We start from the raw sequence: 27,574 nt of genomic DNA on the forward strand, positions 1-27,574 counted from the left end.
TGCTGACCTAGAGCCTGGTGTACCTAGGCTTACTACTGGACTCCGTGGAAGCTAGAGTGTTTCTCCCTTCAGACAAACTGCAGACTCTCAGAGCCCCGGTGAAGCTGTTGAGGAACCGCAGGTGGTCTTCGCTGAGTTTCTACGTGTGAGTTCTGGTCCTCATGGTAGCCTCCTTCGAGGCAGTACCGTACGCCCAATTTCACGGCAAAGTCTTGCAGAAGGAGTGTCCAAATGGGGCAAATCTCCGTTATCCCTGGATCGGCAGATTGGTTGAGCCAGTTAGTCAGGGACTCTCTTCTCTGGTGGCTGAGATCTCCGGCCCTTCAGTCCAGGAAATCATCCCTGCCTCTTCATTGGACGGTGATCACAATGGACACCAGCCTGATCGGCTGGAGTGGAGTACTGGGTGTACAATCCACCCAGGGCCTCTGGTCGCGGGAGGAATCCCAGTTTCCAATCAGTGAGCTTGAGCTTTGAGCGTTTAGGCTATGCCTCTCCACATGGTCGATGAGACTACGAGGGTGTCCGATCAGAATCGAGTCAGACAACGCCACGGCAATGGCATATGTCAACCATCAATGAGGAACAACAGGCTGCAACACGCATCACATCCTTCGGTGGGCAGAGCAACACGTACCTCCCTGTCGGCCATATACATCCCGGGAGTGGAAAACTGGCAAGCGGACTATCTAAGTCACCAGATGCTGGACGCAGGGGAATGGTCACTGCATCAGGAGGTGTTCAGGCTTCTTTGCCTATGGTGAGGCACACCAGATGTGGATCTTCTGGCCTCTCGGCTCAATCGAAAGGTGCGGAGGTTCGTGTCCAGGACGAGATCCTTGGGTGGACGCATCAGACGCGTTGGTGGCTCCATGGGAGCCTTCCCTCTGCTCAAACTGTTACAATGTCTGGTCCACAGAGTGGAGGCCGAGGGAATTCCAGTAATACTGATTGCCCCAGATTGGCCTCGGCTTCCTCTGTACACCGACCTAGTACGTCTGGTGGCAGTTGCCGATGCGAGAAGACCTTTTGTCACAAGGTCTGATACTCCACCCTGCTTTACCATCGCTGGTTTTAATGGCATGGCTGTTGAAGGCCAGGTGCTAAGGAACCGAGGTCTGTCTCCACTATACCGAGTGCAGGAAAATCTTCTTCTTGGAAGATATACCATCGTACGTGGAAAGCTTATATCTCCTTGTTTGAGGAGATGGGGAAGGCGTCCGCGCACCTATTCTTTTTGAAGTATCCTACTGTTCATACAACGTGGAGTAGACCAGAAGTTGGCCTTGAGCATCATCAATGGACAAATATCAGCCTTGGCTGTTTTTTCCAAAGACCCCTGGCATCTCACTCATTGGTGAGCACCTTTGTGCAAGGGGTCCGGCATGTCATCCCTCCGGTGGGTCCACCCCTACCTCCGTGGGATCTGAACCTGGTGCTATCGGCACATCAGAAACCGCTGTTTGAGAACATCAGGGAAATTCCTTTGTTGATTCTTTCTCAGAAAGGGGGCTTTCTAGTGGCTATTACATCTGCCAGGAGGGTTCCTGAGTTGGCGGCCCTGTCTTGCAAGTCGCCCTATCTGGTTATCCACAGGGATAAGGTGGTGTTGCGTCTGCAACCTTCTTTTCTGCTGAAGGTGGTTTCGGCCTTCCATCTCAATGAAGACATCGTGTTACCATCTCTGTGTCCTAAACCGACACATCCTAAGGAGGTGACCCTCCATTCCCTGGATGTGGTCCGGGCCTTAAGGGTATATCTGTCTGCCACGGCTCCCTTCCGGAAGTCAGATTTTCTGGTTGTTTTGGTAGCTGGTCCGAAAAAAGGGCTGGCGGTCTCGTAATTTCCAGGTGGATCAGACAGATCGTGGTCCAGGCCTACGCCTTGAAGGGGAAGGTGCCCCCCTTTCCTGTCACGGCCCATTCCACTGGGGCAATTGGGACCTCGTGGGCTTTCTGACATTGAGCTTCAGTTTCCCAAGTGTGTAAGGCGGCGACTTGGTCGTCCATTCACACTTTCACAAAGTTCTACAAAGTTGATGTAAGCGCATCTTCTGATGCCTGCTTTGGCCGCAAAGTTTTGCAGGTGGCCGTGTAGTTGTTGCAATTTACACACTTTCCTCTTGTTAGAGAAAGCTTCATTTTGATTGTCAATGCATTATTTTATTTTTATTTTTATATGCATCAGGGTGCAGCTCGCCATTTCCTCTCGTCTACATATTTGTGGCATACCTTATGCCCTCGTCAACTTGAGTCCCATTTGCTTATCGCCACCATTTACCCATTGGCGGTGCTGCTTTCTCATCACATGCATTCCTTTTTCCATTTCTTCTTCATTATTCTTTATTAATTTAATTAATCTATTGTATCACAAGTGGTAAAATTTTAAAATATCATATTTTTCCATATACCCATTCTTAATCTCTATTAATCCATACCTGCCCCCTCCCCCACCTCTCTCTCCCCCTCTCTCTCTCTCTCTCCCTCCCTAATCTCTCCCCCTAGGTCTCACCCATTATAAGGTACTCCCTTGTCATCTTAAATTCCAACCATTTTCCCCAGATACTATAAAAAAAATTCCATTTGATCCTAGCTTCTATATATCAATTCCTCCATTGATCTCAACCACTCAATTTTTCCTATCCAGTCCCTCATAGATGGTGGTTCGGGGGATTTCCATCTCTTTGGAATTAAAATTTTGGCTGCATTCAGTAGGTAAGGAACTAATGTTCTTTTGTATCCCATTAATGTTTTATCAGTATCATGAAACAAACATGTCCACGGCTCCTTCCTTACTTGTTCACCCGTTATCTGGAAAATATTATCTATTATTCTCTCCCAATAAGTCTGAATCTTTCCACATTCCCACTATAAATGTGCAAATGTTCCTAGCTCATTGCAACCCCTCCAACACAATGCTGATATGTCTTCTCTTCTCCTCTGCGCTCTCTGTGGGACAAAATACCATCTTGCCAATAGTTTATAAGACATCTCCCCTGTCCTGTTGTCCCTAGATGTCGCGCATACTATTCTTAGGATCCTATTTCTGTGTTCCTTATCCCCCAAAGTTCCCAGCTCTTCCTCCCATTTTTTTCAAGAATGGCGGTTCCCTTGATTCCTTTTCCTCCCCTGAGATTTTGTATATTTTGGACATGCTTTGTCTCCTCCATCCCGGGGGGGAGAGCATTCTCTCCATAGGTCTTAAATCCCCTGCCCCTTGGAGTGGTCGGGGAAGAGTCTGGACAAAGTGCATATCTCCAACTATCTAATTTCCTATAACCCCTGTAATGTTCGGCAAGATCGCAGGACACAGGCTTTTCACACAACAAGGGGTTTATTAAACTTAAACAGCTTTACAGCAGCCCAAAAACAAAAGGAAAAGGTTTTTAGTCTCACCGACTTGCAAAGTCCAGAATAGCTGTCTCAATCAAACAGTACTTGATCTTTTATGGCAGGTAGCTTCCCCTGCCAGGAGGCTTCCAGGCAGGACACTGCTGTCCACTTCTGTTGCTGCAACCCAAAACAAACACCATCCACCATGTCCTCTACACTCCTCCACACCCATCTACCACTTCCTGTCTTGTTTTTAAACCCACTTCCTCTGACAGGTGGGTTAATCAATTGTATTCCCTTAAAGGGACCACAAACCAAACAGAGGGGAAACATAGCATCCTTCCAGGACCCAGCCACGGCGTCCTGTACACCCCATTTTTGTCTTATTTCTCCTAAAGTACAAAATCTGTCTCCATTCATCACTTCTTTCAACAAAATGTCGTCTTTTTTAGCCCACCTAGTGAAATAAATATATTCCTCCTTCCCAGGTTTAACCGGTTCCTGACCAGCGCACGACGGTGTACGTCGACAGAATGGCACGGGCAGGCATATTGGCGTACAGTTACGTCCAATCTTCAATGCCGCCCTGCCATCGGGAGCGCGCCGCCGGCGGTGCGCTCTCGCACTGGTCGGGACCCCCGTGAGTCCGGTCGCGGGATCCGCGGACTTGATCGCCGCAGGCATACCCGCAATCGTCTCACGGGGCGGCTGAATGGAGGAAATGCCGTGTAAACAGCATTTCTCCATTCTGCCTAGCAACTAGTGACGCTGATCTCTGCTCCATGTGATTGGAGCAGAGATTAGTGTTCACTAAATGAAAGCCCAACCCCCCCACAGTTAGTAACACACCCCTAGGAACACTTAACCCCTACACTGCCACCCACTGGTTAACCCCTTCACTGCCAGTGTCATTTACACAGGAATCACTGCATTTATATAGCAGTGATTACTGTATAAATGACAATGGTCCCAAAAATGTGTCAAAAATGTCCGATGGGTCCCCCACAATGTCGCAGTCACAATAAAAATTGCTGATCGCCGCCATTACTAGTAAAAAAAAAATAATAAAAAATTATTAATAAAAATGCTATAAAACTATCCCTATTTTGTAAACGCTATAACTTTTGCGCAAACCAATCAATAATCGCTTATTGCGATTTTTTTTTTACCAAAAATATGTAGAAGAATACGTATCGGCCTAAACTGAGGGAAAAAAAAGTTTTTTTTATATATTTTTGGGGGATATTTATTATAACAAAAAGTAAAACATAATGCGTTTTTTTCAAAGTTGTCACTGTATTTTTGTTTATAACGCAAAAAATAAAAACCGCAGGGGTGATCAAATACCACCAAAAGAAAGCTCTATTTGTGGGAAAAAAAAGGACGTCAATTTTGTTTGGGAGCCACGTCGCACGACCGCGCAATTGTCAGTTAAAGCGACGCAGTGCCGAATCGCAAAAAGTGGTCTGGTCTTTGACCAGCAAAATGGTCCGGTCTGTAAGTGGTTAAAGAAGCTCGTATCTAATAAAGAAATTAATGGTGAATTATATTGCCAGTGATTTAATTTTCCCACTTTATCCCATATTTTAAACACGTTAATAGTTAGTGGGTTAGTGCTACCCACTAATTCGCGATGTGCCCGTGGTATCCAAACCCTTTTTCCTAAATCAACTCCACTTTGTGCTTTCTCAATATTTACCCACCCTTTATCCCCCTTATCATACACCCATTCCACCAATCGTGAAATTACCACTGCCTAATAACATCTCCTAAAATTCGGGGCAGCTAGTCCCCCTTCTAATTTTCCCCTTTCGAGAGTTGCGTATGGAATTCTGGGGTTCTTACGCCCCCATATAAATTTTATAATCAAGGTTCTCAGTTTCGTAAAGAACTCTTGAGGGGCGTTTATTGGGATCATTTGGAACACGTATGTTAAATTTGGTAATATAAACATTTTTAATGCATTTATCCTCCCAATTAACGAAAGGGGTTTATATCTCATATGTCTTAGGCATTCCTTGACCCTGTTCAATATAGGCGGGTAATTGTCCGCGTACGCAGATGACAATGTTGCCGTAAGTCTTATGCCCAGGTATCCCAACTCCTCCTTACACCAGATAAAAGGGAAGGAGATTTGGAGTTCCTCTTGTTCTTTTTGGGCACTGTTATATTCAAAATTTCAGTTTTTGACATGTTAATCTTAAAATTTTGTCAACTTCCCATATCTACGAATCTCCCTAATTATGTTGGACATGGTCATCCTGGGTTCTGACACACAAAATAATATGTCATCTGCGTACACGGACACCTTATACTCCTCTTTGCCTATTTTCACCCCTCGTATATCTTTGTTTTTCCTAATTGAAACTAATAAGGGCTCTAGGGCCAAGACAAACAAAATTGGGGACAGAGGGCACCCTTGTCTTGTACCATTATATAACTCCACTACCGGAGAGAGATTTCCATTCATTTTTATTTTTGTTGTCGGATGAGAATAGAATGCCTTTATCCATCTCAATATTTTCTCTTTTAGCCCTAGATGTCCTAAGGTCTCAAATCTGAAGCCCCAGTCCACCCTGTCAAATGCTTTCTCGGCATCCACAGACAGCAAGGCGACCGGGGCTCCACTGCTTTCCACCTCATGAATCAACATTAGGGTTTTAAGGCAATTATCCCCCCCCCCTCCCTGTAACAAACCCTGTTTGTTTATTGTGAACCCACTGAGGTAGCAATGGTTTTAACCTTTCCACTATCACTTTTGGAAATATTTTAATGTCTGTGTTCAGCAGGAAGATTGGTCTATAGCTCCCTGGTGCCGCTGGATCCTTGCCCTCCTTTAATATCAAAGTTATATAGGCCATCAGTGCTTCTTCCCTCAGTTTTTCCCCTCCTGCAACTGCATTCATATAATCGCATAGTTTGGGCGCCAATATCTTTTCAAACTTCTTATAATACAAAATAGGGTACCCATCCGGGCCTGGGCTCTTCCCAATTACCATCCCCCTTACTGCCCTTACTACCTCTTCTTCAGTTAAAGGGGTCTCCAGCGGGGGCGTGGCCTAGATATGGCGGAGTAAAGACATTTTTCTGAAGAGCTCCCGGCCTCGGATCCCCTCTACTGGCTTATGCTGCATTAGACCTGGTATGCTTCCAGCCAAACATCACAGGACCAGAGCGACAACCCGGGGGACCCCTGCCGCCAAGAACCCCCGGAGAGATCCGTCGCTTTTTCAAGCGAATCCAGGACCCTACCTCCGGAGTTTTGGCCTCTGCCTCATGGGGGCCCTGCACGTGGCAACTTGTGGGGGGACCAGGAAGATCTCCCAGGCTCCAGCGATCAAGCTTCACAGCCCGGTGGGCTGTAAAGAACACTCGGGCCATCCCTGTGGTGCGATGTCAGCTGGAAGCCCGGCCGTGTCTGCGGCCGAGGATCATGATATCCGGACCCTCCTTCAGGCGCTCCCCACCAGGACAGATATTGAAGCGCTGATCCTCCGCCTCGAGACCCATCGGAGGGATATCCAGGAGGTGCGGGGAGAAGTTTCTGGTTTGGCGGAGCGCATGACAACTGGAGAGGCCTCAGTCTCCTCACTTGAGGGCAGGGTGCTGGCTTTGGAAAAGGCGAGGGATCAGCACCGCGATATGGCTATCGCTCTCCAACTGCATATGGAGGACATTGAGGACCGCAGCCACCGTTCTAACGTGCGGCTCCACGGCATTCCAGAGTCCTCTGCCGCAGAAAGCTTGAGGGACGTGGTGCTCGGTATTTTCTGCTCGCTAATGGCTGATCCTGGGATGTCATTTGAGCTTGATAGGGTGCACAGAACTTTGGGTCCTAGATCGGCGGACCCGGCGAGGCCGCGGGATGTAGTGTGCCGCTTCCACCGCTATGTGCAGAAGGAGCTTGTCCTTAGGCGCGCCTGGGAACATGGTGCGGTGGAGCCGGAGGGTGCACGGATCCTGATTTTGCCGGACCTCTCCCGGGCTACGCTTCGGCGCAGGGCACTGCTCCGTCCCCTGCTGGATGTGGCGAGACAGCATGGCTTTACATACCACTGGGGATACCCCATGTCGGTGTCGTTTCGGAAGGAGTCACCATCCTTTACACTCCAGGCTCCCTCGGATCTTTCAGCCCTCGTTCGGTTCCTAGGCGAGGAGCCGATTGTGGTCCCGGACTGGCTGCAACTTCTACCACGCCCGACAGGCAGATCTGGTGCCTTCCCGCTGCACGGTCCTCTTCCCCGCTGCCACCAACGACCAGGAGGGAGACGGCGCTCGGCTTCCAGAGATGCCCAACGTGAGTAGTGAGGGAGTCGCTCTGCGCCCCCTTCTTTCTAGACTTGTCTGCTGGTCCCCTGTCCCTTCTGCCCCGCTCACCTAGCAGTGGTCATGGTTGTTCTCTAGCCTCTACCAACCCCTTACAGGCCTGGCCTCCCGTAGCTTGCAGGGACACCTTGGGGGTTTTGCCTGCTCTGCTCAGGCATCTGAGACACTGACCTCCCTCTGTTGGACACCGGCCACTGTAGAGGATTTCCCCTTACCGGTAGGGCGGTAACGTGCCTCCCCCTGGATGCCCCACATAACCCCCCGATGATGAGGCCTGAGGAACACTGTGGGGCCGTTCCCGAGACTACTACACTGGAGGATTTTACCTTTGAGCTGGAAGGACTGCTGGCCTCGGCCCCCGCTCAGGGCTGCTCCGTACTTCCAGTCCTCAAGATATGGGACCTTATGGGGGTCGGAGGTACAACTACTGAAGTCCACATGGCATTTCGGATGAGGTGTTGATATTGTGGCATGTTTGTCCCCTTTTGCTGGCTGTCCCCTTCCCCCCTTTCTCCCTTCCCTCCCCCCCTTCCTCCCCTTCCTTCCCCCCCTTCCTTCCCCCCCTTCCTCCCCTTCCCCCTTCCTCCCCTTCCCTTCCCCCTTCCCTCCCTTCCCCCTTCCTCCCCTTCCCTTCCCCCTTCCCTCCCTTCCCTTCCCCCTACCGGTACAAGATGTTACACTTTTCACGGCCGGGGGTGGGGGGGTGTGTTTCGGGAGCCACCTCTCCGACTTGTCTGCCCAACGCCCCAAATAGGACAACGCTTTAAACCCAGCGCATAGCTGGTATGCATTATAGCATTACTGTGCTATTTTAGTGTGTCCTTTCTGTAGCCTTTTTTTTTTTTTTTTAGTGCAGACAACCCTATTTTTCCCTCTCCCCTTGGGGCCGCAGTGCTCTGCTCCTCTCATCCTTTATCTTCTCTTTTAGTTAAGTTTCCTTTCTTCACTCCCCCCTGCACTTTTCCGAGGCACGATGGCGGACTCAATCAAGATTACTTCCCTTAATGTTAAGGGGCTGAATTCCCCTGAAAAACGGCAAATCCTCTAGCGGGAACTGAAGACCTCTGGTACGGATGTGGCCTTTCTACAAGAAACACATTTAAAAAAAAATAGTCTCCCCTTCCTTCGGTCGAGATTCTTTCCTCATGTATACCACTCCACTAACCCCTCCGTCAAAGCCAAAGGTGTCTCCATTCTGATCTCTGGCAGACTCCCCTGGGTGTTCATGGACTCGCTGGCGGACCCAGAGGGCCGCTTTCTTTTTCTTAAGGGCCGGGTTGGAGAACTTCTATTCACGTTTGCTACAATGTACGCTCCAAATGTTCACCAGGACGTGTTCATCAGAGCTGCTTTTGATAGCTTGAGGGACTTTCGGGAGGGCCAGCTGATAGTGGGGGGAGACTTCAATGTCCCCGTTTCACCCTCGGCTGACACCGCCACCTCGTGCTTCTCGGTCCCTGTTTCGACAAGAAAACGGATAACCAAGTGCCTTGTACATGACCAATTGGTAGATGTCTGGCGCCTGCAACACTCCGGGGAAAGGGACTACTCCTTTTACTCCCCCTCTCACAAATCCTATTTTAGGATAGACTTTTTCTTGATTCCGCATGACCAACTACACCTGGTGCACTCTTCTTCCATCGGCCATATTACCTGGTCCGACCATGCTCCGGTGGCCCTTGTCTACACCCTTTCTAAGAATCCTTCACCCAGGTCTTTATTCTGGCGGCTTAATGAGAGTCTCCTCCAGGTCCCGGAGGTCTTGGCGGATGTTACCAGGATGCTCGACCTGTACTTTCAAGAGAATGAAACACAGGGCCGCGACCCGGGATGGTTTGGGAAGCTCACAAATCAGTTCTCCGTGGGGTCCTGATTAAGCATGGGGCGCGAATTAAGCGAGCACGGAACAAACAACTGACCAAGCTTCTTGAAGAGCTTGCCTCTCTTGAAGTGAGACATAAACATGCTCCCTTGCGGGCCCTGGAGATTGAGCTGGGTACGCTTCGTACCCAGGTTACGGATCTACTCCACTATAAAGCGAAAGCCGCACTCCAGTTTTGTCGTAAATTGACATATGAGTCGGGGGACAAATGCGGTAAGATCTTAGCTCGGTCGGTTAGGGAGTTGAAATCTTCCTCCTATATACCGCAGTTGACCGATGGAGATGGTCAAAGGACCTCTACCCCAACCCAGATAGCTGAGGCTTTCGGGAACTTTTATCACAATCTTTATAATCTGCCCGCTCCTGGACCCGGTCGAGAAGACATCGACAGATATGTGGCCAGTTCTGGTCTACCGACCCTGTCCGTGGAATCGCAGGAAAGCCTAGAAGACCCGATTACACTAGAGGAAGTCGAGAGGGCAGTGGGTTCTTTAAAGATGGGTAATGCCCCGGGTCCAGACGGATATACCACGCAATACTACAAGACGTTTCTCCCTACACTCGGCCCGCGTTTGGTGCAGCTCTTTAACGCTCTGAGCGCGGATGGGAACTTTCCTAGGGATTCTCTTAGAGCCCACATCTCCTTGATTACCAAGGAGGGCAAAGATTCGGGCCTTTGCGGGCTACAGACCCATTTCCCTCCTAAATTTCGATTTAAAGTTGTTCTCTAAGATCTTCGCCACGCGCTTGGCGCAACACTTGCAGTCCCTTGTCCATTTTGACCAGGTAGGCTTCATCCCCTGGGGGTGGCAATCCCTCCACAAACCCTATTAGACTTGCAGTCGAATTTTCAATTCAAGTGGACCCACCCAGCCCTTAAATACTTACTCACATTCCGCTGGACGTCATGCGTACGTTCTTGCTGAACTCCCCCCCCTTATCTCTAGGACTCGTAGCTTACTTCGTAAATGGCGTTCTGGTCTTCACTCTTGGTTCGGGAGATGTAATCTCATTAAAATGAATATACTCCCTAAATTCACCTATCTTTTTCAGGCCCTGCTGATCCAAATTCCGGTCCCCTTTTTTAAACAGGCCCAGTCCCCGCTCACTCAATTTATATGGGCCCACAAAAAGCCCAGACTTAAGCGTTCACAACTGACATTGGCCAAACAACAGGGAGGGTTGGCTCTTCCCGATTTGAGGCGTTACTACCAGGCCTCTCACTTGGGGCGCGTATTGGACTGGAATCGCAACAAGCTTACTAAGCTATGGGTGCAATTGGAACAATCTTACTCTCGCATACCACTGAAGAGCGCCTTGTGGTGTTACAAGGATTTGCCCAGAGATTTGAAGTCGCACCCTACTATAGGGGCCTCGCTGAAAGTCAGTCATTGGTTGGCTATCCAAAACACACTCACCTCTTTGACATCTCCCCTATTTCCTATCCTCGGACATCCGAATTTTGGACCGGGGATCTACTCCAGGGAATATGACTACCTTAGAAATTCTGACCTAGAACATGCGTCTACATATGTTATTGATGGGAGATGGGCTCCTATCCTAGCCCTAACCGATCCAGCAGGAATGTTTCACCTGCCGTTTTGGAGAGCGATGCAGCTACATCACTTCCTCCACTCTATTCCTAATCCCCAAGACTTCGCTCGCCGACCAACGGAGTTTGAGACGCTATGTACGGGGGTTGGCCCTTTGGCCCACATTCTCTCTCAAACATACGCTCTCCTGAACACACCTTTGGAACATCCACACTTGCCCTATTTTGTCCAGCTGGGAAAGGGATCTTCAGTGTTCATTCTCCCCGACGCAGAGGCAACGCATAATTACTCTGGCTCTCACGTCCTCACTGTGTACTAGGATAGAGGAGACAAATTTTAAACTCCTTACCAGGTGGTACTTAACACCATCTAAACTGCATAAATGTTTCCCCTCTGCCTCGGACAGATGCTGGAGATGTGGAGAAGAAGAGGGCACGTTGCTCCACATTTTTTGGTCATGCCCCATTCTGATGGACTTCTGGAAAGAGGTCCGACGCATAACACAACAATTTACGGAGTTCCCCATTCCGGATGAGGCTGCATTCTTTTTACTGCACCTCTCACGGATTCCCATTAACAAGTACAAAAAGTCTATCCTAAGACATTTGATAAATGCTGCGAAGTCCTGCATTCCTCTCTATTGGAAACACAGTTCCCCCCCCCCCCTTCCATTGTTCATTGGGTTAGAAAAATAGAAGAAATTAAAAAAATGGATCTGATTCTCGTGGCACAGGATAAAAAAAAACTCTTTAAACGTACCTGGGATGGTTGGAATACCTTCATCTTCTCGCTGGAGGGGCGTCGCCTGCTATCTCCTTAGTGCCCTAGGCTGACATGTATGGCCCTTTGGGCAACGGCTGCCATCGTGTCTCACCTCTTTTTCTGTTCTTTCTCCCACCCTTATTTCCTGCTTCTATCCCTTCTCTCCTCATCCCCCCACCCCCCCCCCCCCTATTTTCTTTTGAAAAAGTGGAAAATTGGGAATGACGGCTCCCCACCCCTTAACTGAGATGGGGGGTGCCGTGGTGACCTGGGGTTTGAGTGATCCCGGATCCGGGTACGACAGGCCTCGATCTGGTGTGATTGAGGAGTGGCAGATTCAAAATTGCACTTTTACCTGTATAACTTATTGTTGAACTGGATCTTGCTCTGTATCGTGGTGTTGTGTATTGTATTTCGGGGACCGTCTTCCCCCATTTGGAGATGAATAAACTTATATATTTAAAAAAAAAAGGGGGGGGGGGTCTCGAGCAACTCCAACTCTTCCTCTGAGACTCCAGGGAGGTCTAACCCCCTCAGATACTCTAGAATATTTTTCTTATTTCTTCTATTCCCCCCTGTCCAACCCTATATAGCTGGCTATAGAAACTATCCGACCGCTGCTATTTCAGGAGTAGTGTGCCTGATTTCCCCTTTTCCGTTTCTAATGTTCAGTATAAAGGACGCATTTCTTTTATCCCGTATTACTTTCGCTAGCCATTTCCCCCGGGTTTATTCCCCTCTTGGAATCTTACTCTATCTACCATATGGTAAACTCATTTCCTCTCTTGGTCCAGGAGTTCCTCTAATTCTTCTTTTTTATTTTTCAACTCCACCTTCTCTGGCATCCCCCTCGATCTCGTTTGTTGCTCTAATTCCCATATTTCCTTACGTAAATCTTGCATCCTTTTCTCTTTTTACTTTTTTTTCCCCCGTACCGATGCTTATTAAGATTCCGCTTACGGTATATATGCTTTATGGGTTTCCCATATGGTGCCCCTTTGTGACCTCTGGGGGAGTCATTTCTGAGAAAAAACTCTTCTAACTTTTGTTCAATCTTATTTCTTATCTCAGGGTCCTGTATCAGCGCTTCATTTAGTCTCCATGTCTCTCTTTTAGCTTGATCTATTGATACTTCTAGCTGTGCCATAACTGGGGCATGATCGGACAGGGAAATAGATTTTATTCCCGTGTTTTTAAGTGCGGGGAGCATTTGTAGTTCAATCAATACATAATCAATTCTGGAATATGTCCCATGTACCGACGAGTAAAATGTGCAGCCCCTACTATTCGGGTGTTTAATTCTCCAAGCGTCTACTAACTGGTATTCCGATAGTAAAGCTTTTATCTTTTTATATCTTGGCGTTGACCAACGGGGGAGCCCCGAAGAGGAATCCATCTGAGGGTCAATGCACATGTTTAAATCTCCCACAACTATTAGTTTGCCTTTTTTTAAATCTGCCTATATGTCCAAAACCTTCCTCAAGAACCTATCCGAGTCCCTATTTGGGGAATAGATATTCGCGATAGTATATTCACAGTCTAATATTCTTCCTCTTATAAACCGGAATCTCCCTTCTGGATCTGCCACTTGTTTCTCTATTTCAAACCTTATATTTCTCTCGAATCCTATTGCCAACCCCTTGCGTGGCTTAATGTAGAGTCCCTGTAGAACCAGGTAGGGAACCGCCAGGATGTCAGTCTCCCTCCGGCTTCATGTGACATATGCATTTCCTGAAGACATATCACATTTGCCCTGTAAAACTCAAATTCCTTATTTACCCTAAATCTTTTTTGGGGAGTGTTAGTGCCCCTAACATTGTTCGTTATCAATTTCAACGTTGTCATGTCTCATCTACGCCCAAATCCCCCCTCCCTCTCTCCTCCTCCCCCTGGGGGACCCGAATGATCCTCCCCAGTTGGAGGGTAAACACAGAGAGAGAGGGGGGTGAGAGAGAGAGAGGATGTCCCCAGATCGAGAGAGAGAGTGTTCCCTTTCTTCTTCAGCTCTTCCTAGTATGAGATTGATGCATATGTTGGCCACAAGTTCTGATGCGGTTGGTGCATAGGGTGACTCCTCCATTGAGGAGCACCTCTGGTTGTGGGTAAAGTTATGTTTGCTGTTCCCACTCCTCGTTATGACACTGCTTGGGGACATCCCTACGGTCAAGAATAATGGAGCTGTGTCCGTCAATGAAAGAATGAGAAAATAGGATTTTTGTACTCACCGTAAAATCCTTTTCTCTGAAATTCATTGACGGACACAGCACCCTCCCCTCCTATTGGTTTATGTTATAATGCTTGTTGACGTACTGAGCTGCAGGAAGCAGGCTGAGGGGTTATTACCAGAGGGACCGCCCCCCTGGACGGAACTGTACAGTTCTGTTGTTTTTCACATGTATTACATGTTCTGTCTAGCCTTCTCCTGAAGGTGGCATAATAACCCTACGGTCAAGATTAATGGAGCTGTGTCCGCCAATGAACTTCAGAGAAACAGATTTTTTACGGTGAGTACAAAAATCCTATTTTTTTCAAAATTGTCTCTTTTTTTTGTTTATAGCGAAAAAAATAAAAACCACGGGGGTGATCAAATACCACCAAAAGAAAGCTCTATTTGTGGAAAAAAAGATGTCAATTTTGTTTGGGAGCCATGTCACACGACCGCACAATTGTCAGTTAAAGAGACGCAGTGCTGAATCGCAAAAACTGCTCTGGTCAGGAAGGGGGTAAATTCTTCCGGAGCTGGGGTGGTTAAGGTTGGTCAACACAGCAATCACATGAACCTGCTGATCAGTTCTGACGAATGAAATGCTTCCCTTGCCTGTAAGTATAAACACAGGCAGGGGAAGTGATGTCATCAACCTCTCTGGAATTATTTTCCATTCTCCAGAGGACAAAAGCTACACTGACACAGTACACGAAGGCACACATTTCACCCCCGATTGCCCCCCAGTTAACCCCTTCACTCCCTGTCACTGTGTTACCCAGTGCAGTGTTCATATTTTTCTTTGATCACTGTACTGGTGCCATTTGTGACACTAATCAGTGTTAGGGTACTTAATAGTAGGCCCAGATAGGTCTAGGGACCCCCCTAATAAAGGTTTAACCCCTTGATCACCCCGTCACCAGTGATCACTTCATCAGTGTCACGGGTGTCGATGATTATTTATTTTTTATAGCTGTTGTTACCACTACCCAGGTAACCGGTAAAAAGGATTTTCCTTTCTGCAGTTTTTTGGTTATCAACCACCAGCTGAGGCTCCGACACGTTGTAGGGGACAGATGCATTGAAAAATCTGACGCCTGAACCTTCTTGTTCCAGGCCGATAGGATACTGTTTTGTAGCCTTGAATGAGACTGAGCGTAGGGAACTGCTTCGAATGAAGCCACCATCTTCCCCAACAACCTCATACAAAGACGAATAGAAGGACCCTTCTTTGCCCTGACTACCTGAATCAGTTCTCTTACAGCACTGATCTTTGCTTGGGGTAGGAATACCCTCTGCTGGGCTGTATCTATGACCAGACCCAAATACTCTAGTCTTCTTACTGGTTTTAAAGAAGACTTCTCTAAGTTGAGGACCCAACCTAGGCGTTCCAGGTAGTTGATTGTGGTGACCAGATTTTGGTCCAGACTGGCTACCGACCGGTTTATCAAGAGCAAGTCATCTAGGTATGCTATTATCGTTATACCTTGGGCCGTTAATTTGGCCAGAGGAGGGGCCAAGATCTTTGTAAACACCCAGGGTGCAGTAGCTACCCCGAAAGGCAGAGCTACGAACTGAAAGTGGTGTTTTTCTACTTCGAAACGCAGGAACTTTTGATGAGCAGGGAAAATATGTACATGCAGGTACGCATCCTTGATGTCTTTTGACACCAGAAGTTCTTCTCCTCGTAGGATGGAGACTACCAATCGGATTGATTCCATGCGAAAGGACCGTATCTCTAGAAATCGGTTTAGATCTTTGAGATCTAGAATGGGTCTCACATCTCCGTTTGGCTTCGGTACCGTGAAAAGGTTTGAATAAAACCGCATTCCCTGCTCTTGCATGGGAACTACCATGATAACTTTTTGCGACAATAGTCGCTCCAATGCTAGAAGGAGAGACTTCTTTTTCTCTGGGTCTCTGGGTACATTTGATCTGAGGAAATGAGAAGGGAATTCTCGGAATTCTAGTTTGTAACCTAGAGTTATTGTGGAGACCACCCGTTTGTCACGAAATTCCTCCTGCCAGAGCCCTGAGAACATTAGTAGTCTTCCCCCCACTCGAGTGAGCGGGGGCGCCCCTTCATAAGGAGGTCTTAGCGTTTTGTCTTGAAGACCTTCTCCCCCAGGACTTCTTTTGCTCCTGGGGTTGACTCTGAGTTTTAACCTTAGAGCTTGACGGAGAAGGCCACCGTGACTGCCTGGAGGCTGATGCCCCCAGCACTGGAGAAAGCACCCGTTTAAAGGAGGGACGTTTACTCCTTTTCTTGACTGGTAAAAGGGTGCTTTTCCCACTAGAGATCCTTTGGATATAATTGTCCAAGTCCTCTCCAAACAGTTTTGCATCACGAAAGGGAAATCCCGCCAGGAGTTTCTTACATGGTGATTAGGCTGACCAATTTTTCAACCACAAGATTCTATGCATGTGTACCAATCCAAGCGTAAGGCGAGATGTCTGAAGGATAGAATCTCTGATAACATCAACAGCAAAACACAGAGCCGCTGGAAAGTTAGTTAACCCGCGGGCTTGCTGTTCAGGTAAGGCTTTAAGCACCTGTTTAACATGGTCTCTCAAATATTGACAGACTCCAATTGCTGCCACTGCAGGTTGTGCTACTGAACCTGCCAAGGAGAAAACATTTTTTAATAGGAATTCCATTTTCTTATCAGTTGGATCCCTAAGCATCTGAGCGTTGTCAACAGGACAAGTCAGGCTTTTGTTTACGGAGGAAATGGCGACGTCAACTGCCGGTATACCCCACATCGTAGTAAATTTTTACTCCATAGGATAAAGTGTAGAAAACTTTTTAGGAGGAAAAAAAATGTTTATCTGGGTGATCTCACTCAGAACAGATAAGCTTTTCCAGCAAACCATGCACAGGAAAAGCATGTGCAGTTTGAGGAGGTTTCAGTGAACCCAGAGAAGAAGTGGGTTCTTTACCTGACTCAGGTACGGGTAACTTAAACTTGGAACGGACCAATCCAGCGAGAATTTGTACCAACATTTTCTCATCCTGAGAAGCTGAAGAGGGCCCTTCTCCACTAGTTTCCTCAGAAGCGGAATCATCAGTTTCCTCCCGATCTTCTGAGGGGGACTCCGTTAGGAAAAAAAACATCAGAGTCTGGGGCCCCCTTGAATAGGGGGATCCGCAGTTCTGGGCCCATAAAGCACCCTGCCAGGAATATGGCCGAAAAAAACAAATACTGGATCCCAGGGTCCAGCTCTCTAAAAAGAGAAGCGTTACAGGTAAAACCTTGTTTCTTCAGACACGAGGCCCAGGTACCATCCAATTTGGCTTGGAAAAGACACCTTGAATGGATCCGGTCGCATAGCTGGCCCCAGTAAGGATATTGTCATGGTTTTGCAATAGTTTGCTTACCTGTTTCCATGTGTTCATCTATAGAGACCTGCCAACCCTCATCTGACTGCTTTTGTAATCCATCCTCCGGCATGACTCCACCCTAGCTCCTATCAGAGAGCTCTATATTAACCTGTGCACTGCAAGCCAACCCTGCTGATCAACCTTTGTGTGTTAGCTTCCTGTTACCTGCCATGTGCTCTTCTGTTGTTCCGTTACCAACTTTTGGCGTGTCCTTGACTATCCCTGTTTGCCTGTGATCCCGACCTTTTGGCGTGTCCCTGACTATTCCTATCTGCTTGTAGCCCCGACCTTGGCTTTGTCCCTCACTATCCCTATCCTCCTGTTGCCTATTGTGGGTGTGAGCTGGGGGTCACGACCTGGAGCCAGTTGCAGCCAAGTCCATCCTCACCACTAGAGGCTCTGGTAAACACCGGCTGGCTCTTAGACTCCGCGCCCCAGGGAATCTTACGCTCTAACCCCAGTGGGATCTGTCTCCCATCTGCAGCAGTCAGCCGTAGGGTCCACAACCTTGTGGTGCACTCCTGATCCCTACGGTGTGCATCTGTCACCTCGTCTCAAGGTGACCTGACAGATATTCCAGCGGAGCTCAGCACAGAGCATCTTTACTTGTGATCAACACCTATGACACTGCCGAAAAAACAGAGGTACCTCCACTAGGAAGAGAGGTTATATGGGGCATTGAACTTCCTGTCTAGGGTGTGCCAGTGTCCAATCACCTAGTGATACCCTATAACCCACCAGTAATTATTGAGTCCCTGTGTCCTGTGATGTATGAGAAAGAAAGTTTCTTTTACGTCACTTGATTTTTAGTCACCTTTTTTTTACGGTAGACCTCTATAGATCTATTGTGGACCAAAGCAATTTGTATGCTGGTCAATTCATTGCTGCTAATCCCCAGTTGACCCTTGCCAGAAATTGGAGACCTATTACAGTCTCCGAATTTAAGACCTTCCTGGGCCTATCCCTCCTCATGGGCATAACTAAAAAAAGTGAGTCATATTGGTTCACTGACCCAATTTACTACATGCCCTTGTTTTCTGCCTCCATGACCAGGACGCTATACGAGCAGATCTCGCAGTTGATCCATTTCAGTGACAATGAACTCTGTCATCCTCAGGGTGACCCTGAATACGATCGGCTCTACAAAATTCTGCCCCTCGTAAAGCACTTCAACCTGCAGTTTGCAGCCTTGTTGTCAGGGCTGGCTTAGCCCTTCCTTCTCTGGGCTGGCCACTCAGCTGTCGGCTGATTGCCAGCTCTCTTCTCTTTCCACAGTTACCAGCTGTTCCCAATGATGCTCGTCTGACCTGCCTATTTAAAGCCTTCCGGGTTAACTTTTTCCTTTGCCTTTGCATGGTCACATCACAAGGAACCATCTCCTTCTGTTTGTTCAAGACTGGCTTGCTGACATCCCTCCTGGCTTCTTATCCTGCTTGCAGTTGCTCTTCTTGGATCCCTGACTTCTGGCCTGGCTGATTACCCGATCTGGTTTATGAACTTTGGACTGGCTGACTACCCGATCTGGCTATGCTTGACTACGCTTTTTCCTATTTACCTTTTTATTTTTATTAATAAACAAGTGTGATTTGATTGTACTTCTGTCTCAGTTTGTTTCATGGTTTCTGACAGTACGCGAAGGCCATGAATTCAGAAGATACAGTCAGTGGCGGAACTACCGCCATAGCAACCCACGCGGTCGCTATGGGGCCCGCCGCCCGCAGTCACTATGGAGCCCGCAGCCTAGTGGGGACCGCTGCCGAATGGGGCCCTCAGCCGGGGCCCGCTGCCGAGTAGTCCGACCGGGGCTCGGCATTGGCAAGCTTCTGTCCTGCCTAGAACACCGGCGTCAGCCCCGTCCCAGCGTCGTGACGTCACTCGGCCAGAGGCTCGATGGGCGGAGCTACTGAGCCATGCTAGGCTGAGCTACTGCTGAGCTACTGCAGCCTGCATACAAGAGGAGCCAGGAAGCACCGCCGAAGAGGAACAATTCCAGAGGTACAGTACAGGCTAAATTAAACTGATGCAGTGATGGGGCCAGACTGCATTCTGAACTGTCTGTGAGTTTGACTGATTTTTCTAATATGCAGCATGGCGGGGGGGGGGGGGGGAGGGGGTAAATGTCCTGCACTGGTCACAGTAATTTTTGCATTAATGTCCTGCACTGGTCACTGTCATTGATAAATGAATTTACTGGTCACTGTCATTGATGGATGGATTTACTAGTCACTGTCACTGATGAATGAATTTCCTGGTCACTGTCACTGATGAATGAATTTCCTGGTCACTGTCACTGATGCATGAATTTCCTGGTCACGGTCACTGATGAATGAATTTCCTGGTCACGGTCACTGATGAATGAATTTCCTGGTCACGGTCACTGATGAATGAATTTACTGGTTGTTAGGTTGCTCGTCTTCTGTAAGTAACCCCTGGTAGCCTAGGCTAGGATTGAAGGGCGGAGGTCCCTTTCACCGGTGGACAAAACATTACACATACACACTATTGTACGTGAATAATGAATGTGCATATTGAAGCACACACAACAGTTTTATTTAGTTTGAGCTGAAGGACAGCCCTGTGGTTTAACCAATCAGGTAATTCATACATACATCGACATTTTTCTTAAACTCATGACATTATCTAAGTCAAAGGTGAAATACAGTCTTCTGATAGTTATTTCGTCATTTCAACATCTGCTGACTGACCATATTCTTGCGTAACCAGTCCTATCTTAGCTTTGTACCTCTTACCGCAGACAGATGCTTCCTAATATGTCAACATCTTGCATCTTAATTCTGAACTTAGTGAAATGCACGCCTAAGCATATTATCTTAGACCTTTAACCTAGTACCGTATATCTTTTGGTAACCTTAATAAGTATTCCCTTATAATCCTTCCTTTGATCATTCTGTGATTTACATAATGATCATTCCTTTTCTAATTTAATAGCACAGGCTTCATACTCCGAACCCTTGTGCTCTTGGTTTCTATACCATACCGTTGGATCCTTAACAATGGAAGTGAGTTTCAGATCCTTCGGAGCGACCGTGTTTCCCTTTTTACATAAACATTTGATTATCTTATAACAGGCATATAAAAATAGAATGAAGAGAATCACAGTGACAATTGTCATGGCAGCATTTCGGAGCCAAGATATTAATCCCCCAAAACTAAAACTGCTCGAGAAGGGATCCCAGTTTTTTCCTATGTTCCTTGCCTCTTTCTGTAGTTTATTTACCTCTTCCCTGTGTTGGGCAATAACGTCATAGTAGTCTGGGACTTCGATGCTGGTATTATGAATCCAGGTACAGCACTCATAATCCTCAGTAGTCTCACAGAGGCCAGTAAGGGCTGCACTCATACTTTCTATAGCCAACTCATGTAGTTCTAGTTGCTTCCTAATTGCCCTAGTTTCTAGATTTAGTTTGGTTATGTCATCAGAATTTTCCTCCAGAATCTCATCAATTATGCCAGTGTAATTATTTAATCTTTTCATTAGGTCAATTCCCCACCCTGTCCAGGAAGGGAACCATGCCCAGGCCATATCTTTTTCTAAAAACAATTCTCGTTTATTACGGTGTCTAAGGGGATATCTAGGATGCATGCTGGCTTCAAGGAGGTGACTTCCCTTGTTATCCCCTAATACCCCCATAATAGGAACCAGGGCTGCAAGGTAACACCACCCCTGGGGTTTGGTTGGGATCCAGGGGTGACAGAGTTTGCCGCAGCATATATATATGGTATTTCCTAGAGCTAGGGGTCGTTTATGGAACACGTTCCTAAGAGTATCAGAAAGGCCAGAGAGCACCAGAATTGACATTAATTGGTGTATTGCAGTCTTGGTACTGGAGCTAAGAAAGTCTAAAAAGGTGGCATTTAGGGTGGGATCTGAAGTATGGAAGAAAGAAGGACTGTTAAATGATGTCATTGAAATGTTAAGTTTTGCTTGTTTGCAAACCTCGGCTCCATCTGTGGTGTTTCCCAGTCGGAAACACCAGTCTGGGAAGTGGCTTCTACCTATAATTTGGAAAGTGAGGGTTTTATTTGGACGGGTCCTAGTAACATTCGTTAGGACGATAGGGGGTGTTCCATTAAGGAGGGGGGTAAAATTCAAGGGGACTGCCATGAGAGGGATTCTAGCTGTACTGGGATGTAGCTTGCTGCAAATCCAGCATTTCTCAAAACCAGATTTTTGAGCATAGCTATATTTGAATTTTAGTAGTAACATCTTGCTAGTCAGTCCCTTAGGTGACTCATTAACGGGTACAATACTTCTACTATGTCTTTGGCCGGGGGTATTATTCATCTTAGGTGGTCCACATATCCCTTTTAATAGACCTAAATCTTCTGGATGATATATACAGTTGGCTATAAACCATGTGGGCAGGAATACAAATAGTACCAGACTACCCCAAAGGCATACAGCCTTCCCTGACACTGATGGAGAAAGCATCTTTGTTTTTTTAAAGTTCTGATTATTTGTTATCTAAGAGTTCTGTTCTTCTTCTTCGTTTCTCATCCCGGCAGTTGTTGGCTCTGTTTTGTCCTTTTGAGGGGTGTGGGATCTTCCAGGGAAATTTGTTCTATGCCTCTCTGAACTTCTTGTAGATCTTGTTCTTGGGAGTTGCTGCTCTCTGTCACTGCCAGGGGCTCTGGAGTCGAGGGAAGCTGGGGACACTTTTTAAGATGGCTGGCGTGGATCCAGGTGTTTCCTAGGTCTGTTAACACTGCGGTCCTGGATACCTTTTCCACCTTCCATGGTCCTGAGAAAGCCGGTCCGATACTCTTTCTTTGTGCTAATTGTTTGATCAGCACTTTATCCCCAGGGATGAAGGGATGCGTTGGTTCTGTGGGAAGAGGGAAAAAAGGTGACAGAAACTTGTTAGTTTATTTCATGAAGCATACTTACCAGGTTTTTCACGTACATTTCCTGTTGGGAATAAATGTCAATATCAGTGTCTTGGTCTAATGGGGGTAATTCTATGTTTGCGGGGATTCCCATGAGGACCTCAAAGGGTGATAGTTTTGTTCTTGCATGTGGATCTTCCCCTCTTTTGACCAAAGACCTTCAGGGTCTTTGGTCAATCCTTCCTTTGTCCAAAAATGGACATCATCTTCTGTGGCCATTGATTGCATCTGTGCTATGACAGTTTTAAAGTTAGGTGCTGCGAAGTGTTCCTTGAAAAACATTGTTGTGGGGGCAGGTGGGTTAGGGGAAAAGGCAGCAGCTCTTTTAGCTTCTCTGTCAGCAAGAGCATTCCCTTTTGAAACACGACTGCTGTCAGAGGAGTGTGCCTTTACTTTAATTATGGCTACCTTTTTTGGAAGAAGAATGGCTTGGAGGAGAGCACTAATCTGTGTGGAGTTGGCAATTATTTTGTTGTCTGCTGTTTTAAAACCTCTATTGGCCCATATCACACCAAAATCATGCACCACTCCAAAAGCATATCTACTGTCTGTGTAGACGTTCACCTCTTTACCGGTGAATAGAATGCAGGCCCTAGTGAGGGCTTCTAACTCTGCTACTTGGGCTGAAGAGGGAGGTAATGATTTTGCCTCCAGTACGATGTCTGGTAGTTGAACAACTGCATAACCGGTTAAAAAGGTGGAGTCAGAGGGACGTGAGCAGCTACCGTCAACGAAAACATCCTCTGCACCTGAGATAGGGGTGTCAGTGAGATCCGGTCTGGGACTGGTAATAGCAGCAACCTTTTCCGAACAGTCATGTATAATGTCTGGGTCATGTGGTAAACGCAACATGGAATGCAAAAGGCGCACAGCGGGGTTGCTGGCAGGCACATATTTGAGTGTGAGGTTATCAGTGTTCATCAGTGTTATCTCATAACCACTAAGTCTTTGCGAGGTCATATGTTGGGTATTCATGTTCTGAATAAGATGCGTGACTGAATGAGTGGTATAGAGAGTCAATGGGTGACCTAGCACTAATTTGTTTGCATCTTGTACAGCCATTGCACAGGCAGCAAGATTTTGGAGACAGGATGGCATTCCCTGTACTTGGATGGGGAGTTTTTTTTTTTTTTTTGATAGATATGAGACAGGGCGATACCCTGATCCATGTTGTTGTGTTAGCACGGCGGCAAAAGAGCTTCCTGAAACTACACAGTACAGCTGAAAAGCTTTACCATAGTCTACCAATCCCAGGGCGGGAGCATTTGACAGACTGTTTAATAGAGCTTGAAAAGCTTGTAGTCTGTCTTCAGTCCAATCTATTAATTTAGGGGCTGTCGAGCCAGTAGCCTCTCTTAGGATACTATCATAATGAGAACAGTCAGGGATCCATTGGCGGCAATATACAATTGCACCCAAAAATGAGAGTAGGGCGGCCTTGTCTTTTGGGGGACTGGGAGCTCGAAGGGCTGCGGCACGTTTGGGGGACACTAGCCTTGTCCCTTCCTTTAGAATGCACCCTAGGTATTCTACCTGTGGCTGGCACCATTGTATTTTCTTCCTTGAGGCTAGATGCCCGGCGTGAGCTAGGTGTTGTAACAGTGATGTTGAATCGACCGCACAATCTTCAGCAGTTCGACTGCACAGGAGCAGGTCATCCACATACTGTATTAGTACCGACCCACGCTCAGAAGTCCAAGACTTGACAGTCTCGTTGAGTACCATAGAGAAGGCGGCTGGACTGTCTACATACCCTTGCCAGGTTAGTTGGCCCCCGGCCCAGGAGAAAGCAAACATAGGTTGGGCTTCCTCTGCAATGGGAATGCTAAAGAAAGCATTCGCTAAATCAATTACTGTGTAGCATAGAGAGTCTGCCGGTATGCATGAAAAAATAAAAGTGATGTCTGAGACTAGGGGTGGGAGGGGAATCACTTGTTTGTTTACTGCTCTGAGGTCTTGGACGAGTCTCCACTCGCCACTGGCCTTCTTTACAGGGTAAATGGGTGTGTTCCAGGGGCTAATGATTGGTTTTAGGATGCCTTTAGATATGTAGTCATCGATCTGGGGGGCAATGCCTTGGGTCTTTTCGGGGGGCAGGGGGTATTGTTTGTGATATTGTGCTTCTGCGTCAGGGCGCATCTGAGGCGAGTAAGGCGTACAGTTAATGAAACCTACGCTACCTTTGTTTTCCGCCCAGATAGCATGTGTTTCGAGAGAGGCGGGGAGTAGCATAAAGAAGCCTCTGTGTGCATGTCGCTTAGGGCCATGTAAGTCACATAATGGTGAACTAGCGGTAAGGGAACCTTCTCTATTAAACTTAATGATAATACACAGTTGTGCCAAGAGGTCCCGTCCCATAAGGGGCACAGGGCATGAGGACAAGACGGCAAAAGTTTGGGTACATAATTTCTGTCCTTCTGGAGTGGCTACAGTCAGTGGTGGAGTGATGGGATGGGTGACAGGTGTCCCATTAATACCAACAGAGTTTCCCTCGGTGCATTATTTGTGGCTGTGTAGGATATTGGGGTAGTGGTTGACGAGGGTTCTGGTATGGCAGATAACGGGGATACTGTGGGCGGGTCTGGGGGTTAAATCCCCTGCCTCTGCCTCTTGCTCTAATCTGTCCAGTCCTATAAGGGCACTGGGATTTCCAATGTCCTTGCTGTCCACAATTGCCTATATTTTCCAAGGCCTTTGTTCCATGCACAGAAACAATCCTTCATGTATTGTGGGTCAGCCCCTTTGCAGGGAGGATAAGAATGCTTATGTACCTGACAAATTTTACTGACTTCTTGCCAGTCTTCCTCAGTACAAGGACCATGGGGTCCTGGGTCATGGATTCCCAATTGCTGACACCTTTCTCGGACTTGTGTCCAAAATGGTTCTACCTGGGGGCCAGGGATCATATTACTGACAAATTCATAGGGTGATGGGGTGGCCATAGCTTGGGTTGCTGCAGTATTCCCCATCTAGTAGTCTGGGCAGTGTGTGTCTAGTGGCAGGACACAGGTGATAACACCCGGTTTGTCCAACAATCCGGTCTCTGGTCTGGGAGTAGGATCCCTGATCTTTTTTGGGGCAGATGGACTTATATAAAACTATGAAGATTTACCCTTAATATACGATGAAGGGTAAATCTTTCCTGGTGGCGGGATATACCCCTCTTACACCAAGTCTGCAAGAGAACCCCCCTGGTCTGGTGGTCAGTAAAATCCACTTGTCATCTATTCTTAGGAAGAGTAGACCTAAGGTGCAATGGGGGCAGGCGGATACTATGTCACTACAAGAGGGCTCCTCATATTCTGCACTTATTTAAACAACAACAATTATTTTCCTTATACTCTATATTAAAACTTATACTCTATATACTTACACACGTACCTAGAGAGAAACAGACATATTCTTAATATACTTTAAGACATGAAATAACCGTATTGCAATACATTCATCAATTTATAGTGCACTTTTTTTTAAAAAAAAATTTTTTTTTCAAATGGGCGTCCACTCCACCAATCCCTTTGTCACGGGCGTAATCTACTACTTCCCGTGTTAAAAATACTATCACCAATAGTTTTAAGTCAGACCAACCTAGTCGGACTCCCCTAAACCTATAAATTCCTTGCGAGCCCTTTTAACCTCCCGAGGGACCAGCCTAGTCCACCGCGAAGGCACAGTTACTTCTTTTAATTTTAAACTAAGTTCGTAGCGGCCGCCCGGACAGAGTAAGTGTTTACACCATTCACCAATCAGGTAAAAAAGAGTAAAGTGACTTACCTGTCGCAAGACGAACCCCACTTTTCTGGTACCAAAACTGTTAGGTTGCTCGTCTTCTGTAAGTAACCCCTGGTAGCCTAGGCTAGGATTGAAGGGCGGAGGTCCCTTTCACCGGTGGACAAAACATTACACATACACACTATTGTACGTGAATAATGAATGTGCATATTGAAGCACACACAACAGTTTTATTTAGTTTGAGCTGAAGGACAGCCCTGTGGTTTAACCAATCAGGTAATTCATACATACATCGACATTTTTCTTAAACTCATGACATTATCTAAGTCAAAGGTGAAATACAGTCTTCTGATAGTTATTTCGTCATTTCAACATCTGCTGACTGACCATATTCTTGCGTAACCAGTCCTATCTTAGCTTTGTACCTCTTACCGCAGACAGATGCTTCCTAATATGTCAACATCTTGCATCTTAATTCTGAACTTAGTGAAATGCACGCCTAAGCATATTATCTTAGACCTTTAACCTAGTACCGTATATCTTTTGGTAACCTTAATAAGTATTCCCTTATACTGGTCACGGTCACTGATGAATGAATTTACTGGTCACGGTCACTGATGAATGAATTTCCTGGTCACGGTCACTGATGAATGAATTTCCTGGTCACGGTCACTGATGAATGAATTTACTGGTCACGGTCACTGATGAATGAATTTACTGGTCACGGTCACTGATGAATGAATTTACTGGTCACGGTCACTGATGAATGAATTTACTGGTCACGGTCACTGATGAATGAATTTCCTGGTCACGGTCACTGATGAATGAATTTCCTGGTCACGGTCACTGATGAATGAATTTCCTGGTCACGGTCACTGATGAATTAATTTCCTGGTCACGGTCACTGATGAATGAATTTACTAGTCATGGTCACTGATGAATGAATTTACTGGTCACGGTCACTGATGAATGAATTTACTGGTCATGGTCACTGATGAATGAATTCACTGGTCACGGTCAAATGAATTTACTGGTCACGGTCACTGATAAATGAATTTACTGGTCACTGATGAATGAATTTACTGGTCACGGTCATTGATGAATGAATTTACTGGTCACTGTCACTGATAAATGAATTTACGGTCATTGATGAATGAATTTACTGGTCACTGTCACTGATGAATGAATTTACGGTCATTGATGAATGAATTTACTGGTCACTGATGAATGAATTTACTGGTCAGTCACTAATGAATGAATTTACTGGTCACTGATGAATGAATTTACTGGTCAGTCACTGATGAATGAATTTACTGGTCACGGTCACTGATAAATGAATTTACTGGTCAGTCACTGATAGATGAATTTACTGGTCACTGATGAATGAATTTACTGGTCAGACACTAATGAATGAATTTACTGGTCACGGTCACTGATAAATGAATTTACTGGTCACTGTTATTGATGAATAAATTTACTGGTCACTGTCACTGA

General features: G+C 46.7%; 1 protein-coding gene and 1 long non-coding RNA gene across 12 annotated transcripts in view; one reads left to right on the forward strand and one right to left on the reverse strand.

Moving 5' to 3' along the window:
• The window catches only part of TBCE (tubulin folding cofactor E), a 969,060-nt gene that overhangs the window by 599,252 nt on the left and 342,234 nt on the right, over positions 1-27,574 (forward strand). The gene's annotated exons all lie outside the window — the stretch shown is intronic.
• On the reverse strand, positions 19,943-26,646 carry LOC143987636 (uncharacterized). The gene is made up of 2 exons (XR_013276672.1): positions 26,123-26,646; positions 19,943-22,287 (listed from the first exon to the last, which is right to left on the reverse strand). It is a non-coding gene; the product is annotated as an uncharacterized LOC143987636 (long non-coding RNA).

The sequence above is a fragment of the Lithobates pipiens genome, unplaced genomic scaffold (assembly GCF_037356315.1).
Source record: "Lithobates pipiens isolate NorthernLeopardFrog02 unplaced genomic scaffold, aLitPip1_a1.2 Scaffold_18, whole genome shotgun sequence".
In the NCBI taxonomy this organism is placed as follows: Eukaryota; Metazoa; Chordata; class Amphibia; order Anura; family Ranidae; genus Lithobates; species Lithobates pipiens.